General features: G+C 45.4%; 2 protein-coding genes across 3 annotated transcripts in view; one reads left to right on the forward strand and one right to left on the reverse strand.

Annotated features, from left to right (window-relative positions):
- Positions 1-11,390, forward strand: part of FANCB (FA complementation group B) — a 123,052-nt gene extending 111,662 nt beyond the window's left edge. Inside the window, exon 13 of the transcript XR_008389823.1 lies at positions 11,167-11,390. The gene's annotated coding sequence lies outside the window, so the exon portion shown is untranslated. The remainder of the gene's footprint in view (positions 1-11,166) is intronic.
- GLRA2 (glycine receptor alpha 2) overlaps positions 1-15,365 on the reverse strand; it is a 173,549-nt gene that overhangs the window by 11,549 nt on the left and 146,635 nt on the right. The window lies entirely within an intron of this gene.

Below are 15,365 nucleotides of genomic sequence, written 5' to 3' on the forward strand. Positions count from 1 at the left end.
TTCTAAGAAGCATGAAGGTGAACATCTCCCATCTGGAGTATGAGCTGTTCGATTATTAACATCGTTTGCCATCTGTTCAGGGTGCAAAGGGAATGTTGAGGCTGTCTCCACAGCACACACTAAAGGAGATAGGCGACGAGGAGATGAGCCCCCTGCCAGTGTAAAAACAAGAGTAATGGTGGCGCCAACAACAAATCACATCAGGCATTTGTCTGCTTCCTAACTTGGACCATCAGGACTGCCAAGTTCTCCAGACCTCTATTGCTATACATACACACACACTTGGTGTGAAAAAGTGGAATTACCTATTGTTTACCTGGCACCACCACTCCTGTAGGAGCACCTGTGTAATGCTGGGAAGAACTACATCTCCCAGAATTCCCTTCTTGATAGGTTTTTGGTTAGGATTCCATGGTGAGAGGTACTTGGGAGATTAGGAAGGTGGAAGGGAAGCAGAGACCACTGTTTTGGAGAATATGTGAGGGTCAGATTAGGCTGCTTTATTAGACAGAACAGCATTCCAGACCTTTCTGTGGGATCCCATTTGATGACCTCACTTCAGCAGCTGAACATGGTGGCTTCTCAGATTTCCCAGAGAACACCTCATTTTCCATCCAGTGCTTCAGGCTGAAGTCCCATCTTCTGACTATAGCCTTCCCTTCCCCCAGTTACTCTCATATTCATATCAACCCTAATTTCTATATTAAACCTCTTATTCCAGTAGCAGGTGTAGGGTCTGTTTTCCTGACTAAACCCACAAAGATCCAGGAGTACACGCACTGCAGACTTTTTAACCACAAAACATTACTTTAATGGTAGTTGTCTTCAGTTAAAAGTTAGTGGGCACCAGAATGTACCAAGGGTTAGAAAGTAATAGGATAAAAAAATAGAGTCCTGCCCTTGAAGTCAGCGTGGGACTGGAGTGGGGGTTAAAAACATGTAGACCAGTGATTCCCAACTAAGAGTGATTTTGCCTCCGAGGAGACATGAGGCCATGTCAGAATAGATTTTTGGTTGTCACAACAGGGGAGAGGGTCCTATTGGCATCTAGTGGGTAGAGGCAAGGATACTACTAAATGTCCTACTATACACAGGACAGTCCCCCGTAACAAAGCATGAATCACCTAGTTTCATATGTCAGTAGGATTGAGTTTTGGAAACACTGGTGCAGAAATGTGAATCTAATGTGATGTGATGATGTCTGCTGCGAAAAAAGCAATGTGTAGGCCACAGAGTAGATAGGTTAGAGATCATCTTATGCTAGAGTAATTAGAGGAAAGTTCGCTGGCATCATTTCTGTAATAGCATCATGGAAGGGACTGCCTCTGGAAAATTTACATGAATGTTAATTACACATATGTTACAGAAAAGCAACCTCTGTAAAGGCAGCTTCATTCTGTTAACTGAGCTTGCTTTTTTTTTAAAGATTTTATTTATTTATCTTTGAGAGGGGAAGGGAAGGAGAGAGGGAGAGAAACATCAATGTATGGTTGCCTTTTGTGTGTCTCCTGCTGGGAACTGGCCTGCAGGGAACCGGCCTGCAACCCTGGCATGTGCCCTGACTGGGAATCAAACCGCGATCGTCTGGTTCGCAGGCCCGCGCTCAATCCACTGAGCTACACCAGCCAGGTGAGCTTGCTTTTTAGTGCAACTGCAGAACAGCTCAGAGGTGCCTGCCTCTGCCGTTTGGCCAGGACTTAGTATCTTTGAATCTTCCTGTATCTTAATCAGGAAGGGCAGAGGACAGAAACCTAGTCATGGTAGCTTAAATAAATGGGGAATGTCTTTAAAAATAACTATTAAAATTATTGTAAGAAAATCTCATGAGTCTCTAAGGGGAGGGGAGCAGTGCCCTTATAGGTAAGAAGCGTGAATCCAGATCTCCTGCTTTCAGACAACATCAGGCGTGTTTAGGGTGCTATGGCCCTAGACCAGAGCTCCCGCTTTCAAATCTTGGCTCTGCCTCTAGCCAGTGTGGGAGCTGGGTAAGTCTCTCAAACCTCTACGTGCCTTAGTCTCTTCTGCAGTAAAAATGGAAATAACAACCCCTTCCCTATAGGGTTCTTGAAAAGGTTCAGTGAGATAATGCACATTGAAATTATGACGGTGCCTGGTACATAGTAGGTCTACTCAATAAGTGTTAGCAATGATCATGAAATGGATGATGGTGTAAGAAGGGCTCCCTAGCCCAGGAAACTCCAATGGGCAAGTCAGAAGATGGGATTCTTCTCAGTCTCCCAGGGCTGCTTCTCTCTCCCGGTTCTGCTCTCCTTCTTTCATCTTCCTTTATTTACTCGTGTTCCACCTGGGCCTCCAGCCTCAGCCCAACGGGAACCTTTTGAACTCGAGTCCTTACCATCATCTCATTAGAGTAACAGAAACTCTTCCTTCAAATTCTTGAAAGAGAAGTTCTCATTGATGCCCCAGTTTATGGACTGTTGACCTTAGGACATTGGATGGAAAGGGGTAGGAGATACGCGGGCAGGACTGCCTGCGGACAGGATGAGGGGACACGGGCTGCTCCCAGGGTGGCGAGTGTTCCTGAAAGTGCACCACAGGGGAGCCATAGGAGGTACAAGAGAGGCTGGCCTTTGAAACAGAAGAGCCTGGATCATATAGAAGGTGTTTTCAAAAGGGTGAAGAGCATTTGTATTAATGGCTGCAAGGTTGCTAGCCAGGAGCTTGTGGTTGATATTATGGGGAGAGAGAATTTAACTCACTGTGAGAACTTTCAACAAGTCTGACTGAACACGGAGCCTAACACCTCGAAAGGTAATGAATTCCTTGTTACTAGAGATAATCAAGTGTTTCATCATTTGTCGGGGAGGTTGGGTATGAATATAACCTGTGGCTTCAAGGCTCATGACCATTTATATTGCCTTCTAATTGTGGGAGGCTTTGACTGTGCATGGAAATTGCTAAGGTAAAAAGTCCAGAAGGACAAATTGCATGGAAGGCGCCGACCCAGGTGCAGGAAAGACGTATCCAACACTCTGTGCCCTGCTGTGCTCGTCCTTGACCTCCTAGAAATGTCTAGTCCTTGTGCTCCCCTTTTGAGAAACCCACAAGTGCAGGTGGGTTCAGGAGTATTGTCTCTCTCATTTACCTTTGACTTGCAAAATGCTTTATTTCATGACTTCTAAGGGTATCGTTTGAGCAGTTAGTCCCTTGCTGCTGTTATAAGCTTGAAGAAAATTCTAATATAGAACATATAAAACATAGAATATGGAATTACAAAACCCATGAAAGACTAGCCTGTAACTCACATTGTGGAAAGGATTAGGCAGTGAATGGCTGTGTTTCGGAGATGAACACACCATATTCCTAGAGAGCTGTCTTTATTATATCCAGTGTTGGTAGCCCGGAGGCTCCAAGCAATAACATCAACCTTCTAGATTGTCCCTTCTTTCTTTCTCTGCTTTCCCTCCCACTGCTCAAAGCCTGCTGAAAGGGGCTCAGGGGCCGAGGAGCCAATGCTCTTGGCCATCACACTTCGGCGAGCTATTTATTTCAATAAACTCCAAAAACTGAGAACTCAGTCAATAGGGTTCAATCCATGTTTGGTCTCGCCCTCCATCCCTTCCTCTCCTCTTTGAAGAGACAGGTTAATGCCATGATGAAAGCACCCAAGTGTGACTTGGAGAAGCATTTGGAGGTTTTGAAAGGGAGACAGTGAAACGTGTCCCAAGGAAGGAGATGGCTGTGGGTCATCACGCCCTTGCTTTCCATGCCCGCGGCTGCAGAGTGAGCACAGTTTGTCCATATGAGACACTATAACCCTGCTCTCTCTGGCCAATCTTAATTCCTTCTCCTGAATTTGAATGATCCTGGTAAGCTAGGTCTTCCGTAATGAAGGTGGACTGTTAGTTCTGTTTTAAAATCAGCAGAAACTGAAGCAGATGAACACTGTACCATCAGGAGGCACTTTCCTACTGCTTCTCCCGAGGATGTTCAAAGCTGCAAAGCGAACCAGAAACAGTCCGCACTTCATTATTCAGGCTTATTATTTAGCTTTGCAGTTTGCCTATCCCTTAGTTCTCTCCTGCCTTCCCTGCAGCCATTTCTTCACTAGCATTTCAACGATAGCTGCTTGTAAGCAAGTCTTGCAAAAAATAATTAGGAAAAGGCAAATGGAAAATAATGGATAAAAATGAGGGTTTTGTGTGTGTGTGTGTGTGTGTGTGTGTGTGTGTATCTGCAGTACATTGCCAAGATTTCACCTTCTCTCTGTTTCATTACTATGGTTACCAGATTGAAGATTTCAGAGAGAAACTTGTCTGCATCCCCAGAGGGAAGAATGATTGCAGTAAACACAGAAGACAGAAGTTTGGGCACAATTTGACGATAATACCAGTATCTGTTGATCTGATTGTTTACCAATTGAGTTTCTAGTTTAGAAAGTACGCAAAGCTATGTAGCATTGGTCCTTAAATGAGGAGCCCGCCTCCTCTTCCTTCTGAAAGATGTCAACGCAATTGTTATAATAGGGCCAAGAGGAAACTGTACGTAGTTATAAGAAGATACATTTTCCTAGAAGATAGATGTAAGCCCTGGGTAGGTTTTTTTCCCCTCCCCCTCCCCCTCCCCCAGCGTGTGCTTCCTTATGAGGCAGTTGTCATGCCCAGCTGAAAATGACAGATTCCACACTGCCTGCACAGGGCACCGCACGGTGAACCCCGGTCACGGGCATCCCAGTCCTGCGCAGGGGACAGTGTGGGTGTGGACTGATGTGTAAGGGCGAGGTGCTCAGTGCCTTTTAGTGCGGTGCAAGGCACGCCTCCTGACGCTGTCATTGTAGCACCCCAAAAAGGACCCCCCTCGACTGGATGTGTGACTGACTCTTAAGGATATCTGAAAAGATTTAAGCCATAGAAACTTGGGTGAACTTCTTACTTTCTCTGATATACTCTGAGGGCTCCCCCCCTTTTTATTTGGCCATGACCCAAAGTAGAAAATACTTTCCATTACCGAACAGGTCACATACATGCACACACATGAAGATCTCTAACAGAAACAAAAATTTTGCAATGTGGTTTTTCCAAAGCAGTGTACACTCTGGTATTATCTAATTTTTCCCCTAACTTTTATTTTTTAAAAAAAGCTGGTGGTGAGCCGCCGAACTGACTTCATGACCCACAAGGCAGTCACTCCCCACAGTTTGACAAGTACTGCGTTTAATGGCCTTGATTGATTTCTTCACTGTCAGTATTCATTTATCAAGTCTTTCCTGAGCACTTACCGTATGACAGGCATGTGCTAGTTATGGGGACTCGGACAGGGAGGCTCCCAAATGCCTGGGAGAGTCCTGATGCAGAGTCAGACACTCCTGAGTTTCAACTCATGGCTGCTCTTGTCTGTGGTGCTTGAGAAGGTGCTGGGATGTCACGGGGAGTCTGGGAAGCAGCCTGCCGTGCACCAGGCATCGTGCTAGGCCCCGGGACTTTCTGCTCCTTAGCTCAAACTCTAGCCCCCTCTAGGAGGCTGTTTCCTCCTGATTCTAACACTGTGTTTAGCGGTAACCACACCTTGTTTCCCTCCAGTCTCCCCTAAATGCCTGCATTTATTAGATTGGATTTTACCAATACAGTCGTGAGTCTCTTGTGTACTAAATAGCAGGCAACTGAATTAATCACAGTAATACAGAGGATCATTTCAAAGAGTCAAAGGAAATTTTATATGGTAAGTTGACATAAAGAGCTCAGTTATACTATTCTAGGTAGCTGTACATTTGTTTTCGCACAGATTTGTGCATTGGGCTAGAAGTTAGCTGCTAGTAGGCTGGCATCTTAAGAAGCCATTGCTGTTTATAAGTAAAGTGCCCCCTATAAGACATGGCGTGATGTCTGATGGCGTCGTGCTGGCTGGTTTTCCACTTTTGGACCCCTGAGCTATGAGCCTTCAGTAGAAACCAGCCATTCATTCAGCCACCAGTACCTAGTGTATGCCAGACAATGTGACAGAGTCTTCAGACTGAAAGATGAATAATAGCCTCTGAGGCTTTCCAGGGGGCTTTTACAAGACATGTGAAGGGAAAGGAAATATCTGATGAGTGCTGGCTGTGTGCAAGGCATTGGTGTTCACATGTATAATCTTGTTTACTCCTACTAGCAATCCCGTGAGAAAGTGTCCTTAGACCCCTTCACAGATGAAGAAACTGAGACCCAGAGTGATTAGACCATGGCTCCAAATCACCTAGCAAATATAATCCCAGCCAGGATTGGAATTCAGGCACGTACACTGCCAGCTGAAACTTTTTTCACGATGCCATGCTTCTCTCCCATCTCTTTATTTGTATGAATTGAAATTAGAGGAAAGGTACATATTTTGTAAGAGGACAGAAATTCACATGGCAGAATTCCTCCAGTAAAGGGTACTATAATGAAACAAGCTGATAGGGTAGTTGGCAGGAATGAAGAAAGCTGGCTTTATGACAGGGATTTTTATGGGTTTTTTCTCTTTAATCACAGGAAGTGCGAAAGAACAGTCGATGTTTCTATGATGAATTAAGGCGTCTGAAGTCTGGCAGGCAGAAACTGGCTGTACGACATTTAGCAAACCTCATACATTCCCTGTGGAGACATTACTGCCAAACCACCTTAATTTGAAGCATTTTGTGCTTTCCAGAATGAAGCCGTATGACTATTTAGAACAATGGTTTGACTATGATACACGTGTGCACAGTTCAATCCCGTTAACTAATGCGCAACCCCTCACCTTGGCATGGACCCTTTCGGATGGCATTTCAGGTCCTCTCCCCCTGTGCACGTGAACCCAGAGTTGAGAGGGCACCTTGTCAGCTATAGGAAAAGGTGTTGTGTGGGGTTCCCATTTGGCTCCCAGCGCCAGAATGATAATCCTAGGCCACTGCATAGCTAGTGCTACTCTCCTTAAGAAGAATAAAGCAACGTAGGAGTACGCTATTCTATGTGGTTGAAATCTTTCATAATTTAAAAGAAGTCAAATTTACTGAAAAAACACAGGCAGCTAGAGTGATGAACTTAGCATTTTTCATTAAGCGAATGTTAATTTTAGTTAATGCTTTGGGACACTTTTCCATGCCTTAATGGTGTGCCTTGTTCTATGTTGTGCATATTGCACAGTAAAAATGTGTACATTTTTAAATTGACTATTTGCAATGTGCTCTAGCACAGCCTTCTTAAGCTTCAGTGTGTGCTCCCCAGAGTGGTGGGGTGGTGGCTCTTGCTATAAGGCAGGTTCTGATTCCCTAGGTCCGGGGTGGGTCCCAAGAGTTGATCTGTAACAAGCCCCAGGTGCTGCTGGTGCTGCTGGTGCTGCTGGTGCTGCTGGTGCTGCTGGTGCTGCTGGTGACCAAAGAACACTTTAAGAAGCAAGGATCTAGTTCCTTCTTTCTCTCTGCTGCATAGAATTCCATTGTGTATATGTACCACACTTTTTTGATCCATTCATTTACTGACGGGCACCTAGGTTGCTACCCTTTGCAACAACATGGATGGAAGTGGAAAGCATAATGCTGAGTGAAATAAGCCAGGTGTTGAAAGACAAATACCATATGATCTCACCTTTAACAGGAAGCTAAACAACAAAACAGACAAGCAAGCAAAATAAAAACAAAGACACTGAAATAGAGAACAGGCTGACAGGGACCAGAGGGTAGATGGGAGGGAATTTCAGGGGAAAAGGGGAAGGGATTTAGAGGAACAAGTATAAAGGACACAGGGACAATAACTAAGGGGGGTGGAAATGGGAGGGACTTGGGGTGCCTGGGGGAAGGGTGGGCTGGGATAGGAGAAATAAACAGAAAACTGTACTTGAAAAATAACTAAATAAAAATTAAAAATAAAATTAAAAAAAAGCAAGGATCTAGAGCAGTAATTCTCAAACTTGGCTGCCCACTGGAAGTGGGAAGTCTTAAAAAATCAAGATGTCACCCTGGCTGGTGTGGCTCAGTGGATTGAACACAGGCCCGCAAACCAAAGGATCGCCGGTTCAGTTCCCAGTCAGGGCACCTGCCTGGGTTGCGAGCCAACTCCCCAGTTGGGAGCACATGAGAGACAACCACACATCGATGTTTCTCTCCTTCTCTTTCTCCCTCCCTTCCCTCTCTATAAAAATAAATAAGGTCTTTTGAAATCAAGATGTCTTAATTTTTTTTCTATCCCCAGAGATATTCTGATGCAATTGTTCTGAGGTGGGTGGGGTCTGGACATGGGGAATCTTAAAAAGTCCCCAGGTGACTATCATGCACAGCCAGGATTGAGAACCTTGCTTTTGTGGGTTAGCTCCTCTCTAGAAAATAGGGCTCATGTCTGGTGTGACATTCACTGCTCTTGAACAAGCCCAGCAGCAGAGTGAAATGAAGTGGGAATGTCCAATAACTTAGCCCACTGATGTTTACACCCATGTCAACTTTTTGAAAAGCGGTTATATCACGCACCCAACAGAATTCATACCTCTGTTACCAGTGCAAAGAACCAGACTTTGGATCCCCCTTTTTCACTCACCAGTGTAAATAAAGAAGCTTACGTAGAGTAAAAAGCTAACTAACTAAAGAAGAAATTTCTAATTTAAAGGTTTTTCTGGCTGTATTGCCTTTTGCATTATACTAGCTCTAATTAATTCCTCCTGAGGGGAGTGATATCTTTGTTCGCAAGCAGGTTGTAATTATGAAACCAAGTTTTTAAAACATTTCCTGTCAAAACGCTCCATCCTCTGTGTGCACAGCATGTCTCTCTCCCTTAGGTCAGGGTTTCTCAACCTCGGTACCATTTGCGGAGGGTGTGGCGCCCTGTGCATTATGGGACATTTAGCAGCATCCCTCAGCCTCCAGCCATGCAGTACCAATAGCACCTAGCCTCCCACCCTCCCAAGCTGCGAGAACCAAGAATGCCTTCAGACACTGCCAGGCGTACCCTGGGGCAGGGGAGAATCAGCCCCTGCTCAAGAACCAACGCATTAGACCAGTGGAGATTTATTTCCATGTCACTGACTGACACTCTAATCTGGACTCTCTCACTGGGGGAGAACCAGGGTTCTCTGATGCAAATGACAGGCAATCAGCAAGGTAGGATGAGGCCACTTTCTGGGGAGCCCTGAATGCCACCCGTAGGAGGGGAATTTTCATCACCCATTTAATTATTTAATTCTATTTCATTTATGCACAATAGTAAGACAGGGTTAGAACAGTTGACAGTTAACACTCCAGGACGAAATGAAGTTTCCAGATGCCACTTCTTCCTTGAGAATCGCTCCTCCTCACCAGCTGCAGGTGCTTTCTCTTTCTAGAAATCGCCATGACTCCATCTCTAACTATGATGATGAATGTCCTTTACCCCATATGAGAAACAATTTGCACTTATTTTTTTTCTCTTATTGATTTCTAAAGCTGCCTGAAAAACAGTTTCAAGCAGTTTTCACAGGCTCACTCTTCTTTATGTAAAACGGGCCTCTGAACAAAGCAAGCACTGCACAAAGTATTTGTTGAAGAAATGACTTACAGGGTTGCCCAGCAGCGTAGAGTTAAAACTAAGAAAACGGGGGCCATTTCTTTATTATTTCTGAACAGAGCCCGGGTCACATATTTTCTAAATGGTTGCACGTGCTTGTGATGCCAGTACATCAATTAAGTGGGAAATAACTCCAGCTTAAATATGTTGTTTCCAAATGAGCTTCTTAGAAAGTCTAATCTTGGTAGAAGATAAATTAATACTGTGATTAGGCAAATGCACGTCTCTTTAATGTGTGTTTGGGAAGGACCAGACTTCTTTCTTGTTCAGTTTGATATTTTCATGCGTCCAGTTATGTTGAAATAAGCATAGCTGTGTCACCATGAAGAATTCTAGAGCGGTTAAGAGCTGGCCAGTTAAGGGGGAGGTTTAAGGTATCTGCCATCGTAGACTTCCTAAGATATTAATAGGGCTGAAGGCATAGGCTTGATTTCAGGGCCATAAAGAATTGTATTATGAAAGCTGTCAAGTTGTTTGAAAACCTAGTAGCACAAAAACATTTGAGTAATGCCAACTGGAAGTCACAATAGCTGAAATTCAATCGTTTATCTCAGGGGTATCAAAATCATTTTCACTGGGGGCCACATTGGTCTCTCAGTTGCCTTCAAAGGGCTGAATGTAACTTTAGGACTGTATACATGTAAATATTCCTTAACAGTTAAGCGAGAGCTCGGTGGTGCTGCTGCTGGGTAGAAACAAAGTGCCAGGCCAGATAAAACAAAGTGGAGGGCCCAGTTTGGCCCGCGGGCCTTGTGTTTGCCACCTGTGGTCTACCTGTAATTCAGAGAAGGGACTATTCTGCCTTCAAGGATGGCACTTGCTGCTCCTTCTGTATCCTTAGCCCTCTTTCTCTACACTTTGGGTTGCAAAGGTACCCTGGGATCTGTTTGGTGAGGAGGCAGAGGATGGGACTAAATGGGACTGTGATCGACATCGGGCTCTTGGCCCAGCAGGCATTGCACCTTAGCTTGCTTTTGTTCTTTCTAAAGCAACCCCAAGATAAGAATTGGAGAGCAAGTACTTTGTTTGGAAGGCGGTATCAGAAGCGCTGTGATGGAGCGGGGCAGTAGGACCTGGAGAGTGGGGAAGTCAGTAGTTACTGACTAGGGTGTGTGGGCGATCCGCGAATTACCACTGTTGGCAAATATGGCTCAGATCTCTGAGACTCGGACTTGACCTACCAAGGGCTGCGAGGGCACTGAGTATTATTAGGCCACCACCTAGAGTGGCCTGCAGACCCTCTGAGATGGTCCCAGGGGGCCATTGCTGTGTGTGGTTGTCAGAAGAACGGCTACCAAAGATGATGTCCATGTCCTAATTCCTGGAACCTGTGAATAGGTCCCTTAACAGGGCAAAGGGAGTTTGCTGGTGTAAGTTAAGGAACTGGAGATGGGGAGAGGGCTCTGGATTATCCAGGCAAGTCCGAATGTAATCATATGGCTCCGTAAGTGCAGACAGACCCTTTCTCAGCTGTGGTCAGAGGGAGATTCGACTACGGAGGAAGGGTCAGAAGGACACAACATTGCCTGCTTTGAAGAGGGAGGAAGAGAGCTGTAAGTCAAGGACTGTGGGTGGCCGCTAGCTGTGGGAAAAGACAAGAAATCATTCTCCCCTAGAACCCTGTTACGGACATGAGACAGAGGTGACCACTGAGTATTGCTTGTTTATTTCTTCACTGCAGGCTGAGACCTGTTAGCTCGAAAGCCTGCTGGCACCAAAGTGAAGCTGTACACGTTGGATAATTTTTAAAATGGCCCAAACAAGCATATTTTAGCCATCTACAGTCTGTCTGCTTTGCACACCTTATGAAACTATGCCCAGCATCTGCTACCGGTGATTATAAGACCTCAAGCTGCTGCTGCCCTTTGGAGCTCTCGGACACAGAAGCTCCCCGCATGCTGCTGAGCAACGCCACCTACACAGTAAGTCCCCTTTCTGGTACTCTCTTCCCTTCTGGCTGGTAGCTCCTTGCTGTAAGCCTGTGGACCATCTCACACTGTGACATCTCAACCCTGGACAAGCCCATCCCACACAGAGTGTTGCCCTGCCTCTGGTGAGTGTATCTTTTTCCTTGATCAGCCCCCAAATCCCAGGAACTCCCACAAGCCTCCAGAAGCAATATAACCTTGACGACACCTTGATTTTTGCCCAGGGAGACCTGCATCGGATTTCTGACCCTCGGAATTGTAGATAATACATTTGTCTTCTTTCAAGGCACCAAAGTTGTGGTGATGTTATTGCAATGATGAGAAGCATTTGTTACTGCAAATTAATTCAAACCACAAAGGCATTTTTGTATTTATGATTGTTTGACAAGCTTTGCTAAGGTCTTGGTGTGTATCCCAGATTGGGAAAGGTAATTCCAGCAAAATTACAGAAAGATGAACTAGCGTGTATTCATAATGATCTAAGCCTCTGGGGCAGGGGAGGTACTTTCAGGTTAGTGTAGACTAATTATAGAATTAAAAGTGTGTTTCAATAGCAATGCTTGAAGCAGCATTTGTTTGATCCAGTGCCTCATTTCAATCTGACCCTGTCTACACAGAGTGATATTTCTACAGTTCCATCCTGATCATAGTATCTTTAAAACCTTTCAGTGGCTCCCACTTCATGAACAATGGAAGTCTTTCTTCCTCTTGGGCCTCATTGCCACATGTGCCCCGCTTCCCGCCAGCTCCAACTCTTGACAGTCCCCTGGAAGCACCATGTTGGTTTTTTGCCTCTGGACCTTTGCATGACTGTTCCCTCAGCCTGAACACCCTCCTCGTCCCCCTCGTCACCTGTCAAATCCCTAGTTCTGTCGCAAGACCCAGACGAATGGTCAATTTTCTGGTGCGACATCCTTGGTTATCACTTAACCCTCATTTGTCTGTGAGTCTGTCTATCGTAGCATAAAAAATAACAACAAAAAGTTAGTTGATACATATTTTTGTTTGCCTCTTATGCGTCCCCTGCTGGGAACTGGCCTGCAACCCAGGCATGTGCCCTGACTGGGAATCAAACCGCGATTCTTTGGTTCGCAGGCCCGTGCTCAATCCACGGAGCTACACCAACCAGGGCTCTTTTCATTTTAATATTGAATTCCCTCTATAGCAAAAATGGTCTATGTGCAATTCAAAACTAGAACTTCGGCTAAGTTTGATGATTAGAGGAATATATAAATCCATTGATATTCAAGGCCCAAGGTAACTGTTTTATTGGAAAAAATAAGTGGGGGAAGGGTTACTATTATATTTGATTGGTCACATTTTCATTGATATATCAAATGTCTCTTTTCATTCTTATTCTTCTCCTCTCTACAGTATTATTCATTTCTCTAAGCCCCCTTCTCTTAGACCATCCCATGAGCCATACTTTCGTCCATTTGTCCATTCTGGCTGGCGACACCCTCCCCCTTCATGGGCATGTGACCTGCACAGACACTCAGGAGCTCGTGCTCAGAAGGGTCCTGTTCTGCTGTAGTCACCTTGGAACTCTTGATTTCCCCCCCAAGGGGTCCCACCTTTTCATTTCCCATGGTCCTGCTGGGTCAGTTCTGGAAGCCACCATTTTGTTCTTGTTTGAAGTTGCTGGCCCCTCCAGAAAGCCACAGTCTGACACACTGACACCCTAACAGATCAAACCTCCCCCTCAGCTGGGCATGAAGGCTGTGAGGAAAACGCCTGTGGGCTCCTGGGGACGCACTTCCCAGTTCGCCAATGTTTCGGACCTTTCCCACTATTTTCAGACTTTCTGCTCCGTCACTGTCTTATTTACTCTCTGAAATTGAACATGTTTCCTCTCTCACGGAGAACAATTAGAGCCATCAAGTGTGGACTTGAACGGCCTGCTTGCCCGTGTCAAAACATACTCTCTCCTTATTTCTTCTTTCATTCCCTATCATCAACATTTAAGTGCTCCTCGGGTCTCTCATTAAAAACAAGCGTAAACCAAGTGCATGGTCTATGTACGTGTTCAGTCACTTCTCTTTTTCTTGGGGAAGTGGATTATCCCATGTCCTCCCTTCCCTTTCACCTCTGTCCTCCCTGATATCTTGTGTCTGCCTCCGTCTCTCCACTGACCCTGTTGTCATTGAGGTTGCCAAGACCCTCTGAGTTTCTAAAAGCCATGGCCACCTCTTAGCTTTGACCTTATTTGACCTATGCATCTTTAGACACTGTGAACTTGTCCTGGCTGTTATTTTTTCTGGCTTCTGAGTGGTCACACAGTCCAGGTTTTCTCCTGCTCCCTGCCTGTCTCTGATGTGCGACCGCTCACAGGGCTTGCTCCTCAGCCCCCTTCTTTCCCCCACCTCCGTTCCTTCTCTTCTCCCTCTTTGTATTTCTCCTGGGTAATCTCCTCCACATACATAGCTTTAACCTCTATCTGTGTCCCAATGCATCGTCAGTACGTCTGCCCAGTCACTCCTGTGTCCTGAACGCTAGATGACCTCATGGACACCTTCACCTCCATGTCTCCCATTTCTCTTGATCCCTCACTGAACTTAATATCCGCACCTCTCCCAGTCAGTCTTCACCCCACAACATGACATTCCCTTTCTTGATGAAGCCACAATCCTGAAAATCCTCTGAAGATTCCTCCCCCTTATACTCTCTATGTTCAATTAGTGCATACCCTATTGATTTTGTTTTCTTCATTTTGTAGACATCATTTAATTTCTTGGTACCATTCAGGCCCTCATCATCTCTGGCTTTGATTTCAGCGAGAACCTTTTCCTGTTCTTTCTGCCTGTGGTCCAGCTCTGTTTGACTCATTCTTTACAGTGCCCCACTGGATTGATTTTTTTCTCCATAATGCAAATTTGACTATGCTAGCCCCCCTGTTTAAAAGCCCTCACTAGTCTCTCATTGCCTTGAGAAGGAAGCCCAGCCTCCTTGGTGTGATGTGGAGCCTTTCCTTGCCTAGCTCTCCAGCCTCCTGTCTTGTTTCTCAACTCTGAGGGAGCCCAGCTGTTGGCCTGGTGCTTGTATTAGGTGGCTTTTTCTGAAAGGCCCCAAGACAAGGATTTGAGTGCCAATAGTGTATTTGGGAGGTGATCTCAGGAGGCACCAGTAAAGGGCTAGGAAAGTGAGGCAAGGACAGAACTTCAATTCAAGGTGCATTAGTAAGCAGGTTACAGGGCAGGTGACTCGGGCTCAATCCCAGTCCCACTGGGGACCACTGGGAGTCAATACAGAACATGCCTCACAGGGACAGAGGAGCTGGAATATTTAACCTCAGCCCCCAGCTATTACTGGCACTTGGCTCATCTTGGAGCAATCTTCAGTATTTCCAGCTTGCCCTGCAGCACCTGAGCATACTTCGGGGCCTGAGTAAGACACTCTCCTTCTCCCCACCGCAAGGCAGAGCACAGCTTGTAGTAGGAAGCTGTGACTAGATATGGAAACAATGAAAGCCAGAAGGATACAGGTCGAGAATTAACAGTACTTACCACGGGGACCCTCCGCTGTGTTGCCATAGTGCTCCTATGGCCGCTAACACAGTGCATGTCATATGTACTTAGAAAATGTGTCTGCTTATTAGTCTCTCTCTCCCTGGACTGGGAGCATCCCATGAGCCAAAGCTATTGTAGATGTCTTGTAGTAGGTATGCAGAACATTTACACTAAGTCTATGAATGAATGAAGGAGTCAATAAAATGAGATCGTCTGGAAACATCAGATTGGGGGTAAGGGAAAGAGAAGATTATGAAAAGATGAAAATGAGAGACAGAAAAGTATGATCTAGTAGGAAGGAGGGTAGTAAAGAAAATAGAGATAATGGGAAGTAGCTTGAAAGGAGGAATTGAAGAGAGATACGAAAAAGACAGGGATTTCATTTGCAAGGCTGCTTCGGCAAATGTCTTTGCATGTTGCAAAAAGACAATTCCATATTGCAAGCC

Source organism: Artibeus jamaicensis, unplaced genomic scaffold (assembly GCF_021234435.1).
Source record: "Artibeus jamaicensis isolate MK-2021 breed Jamaican fruit bat unplaced genomic scaffold, CSHL_Jam_final scaffold_1283, whole genome shotgun sequence".
NCBI lineage: Eukaryota > Metazoa > Chordata > Mammalia > Chiroptera > Phyllostomidae > Artibeus > Artibeus jamaicensis.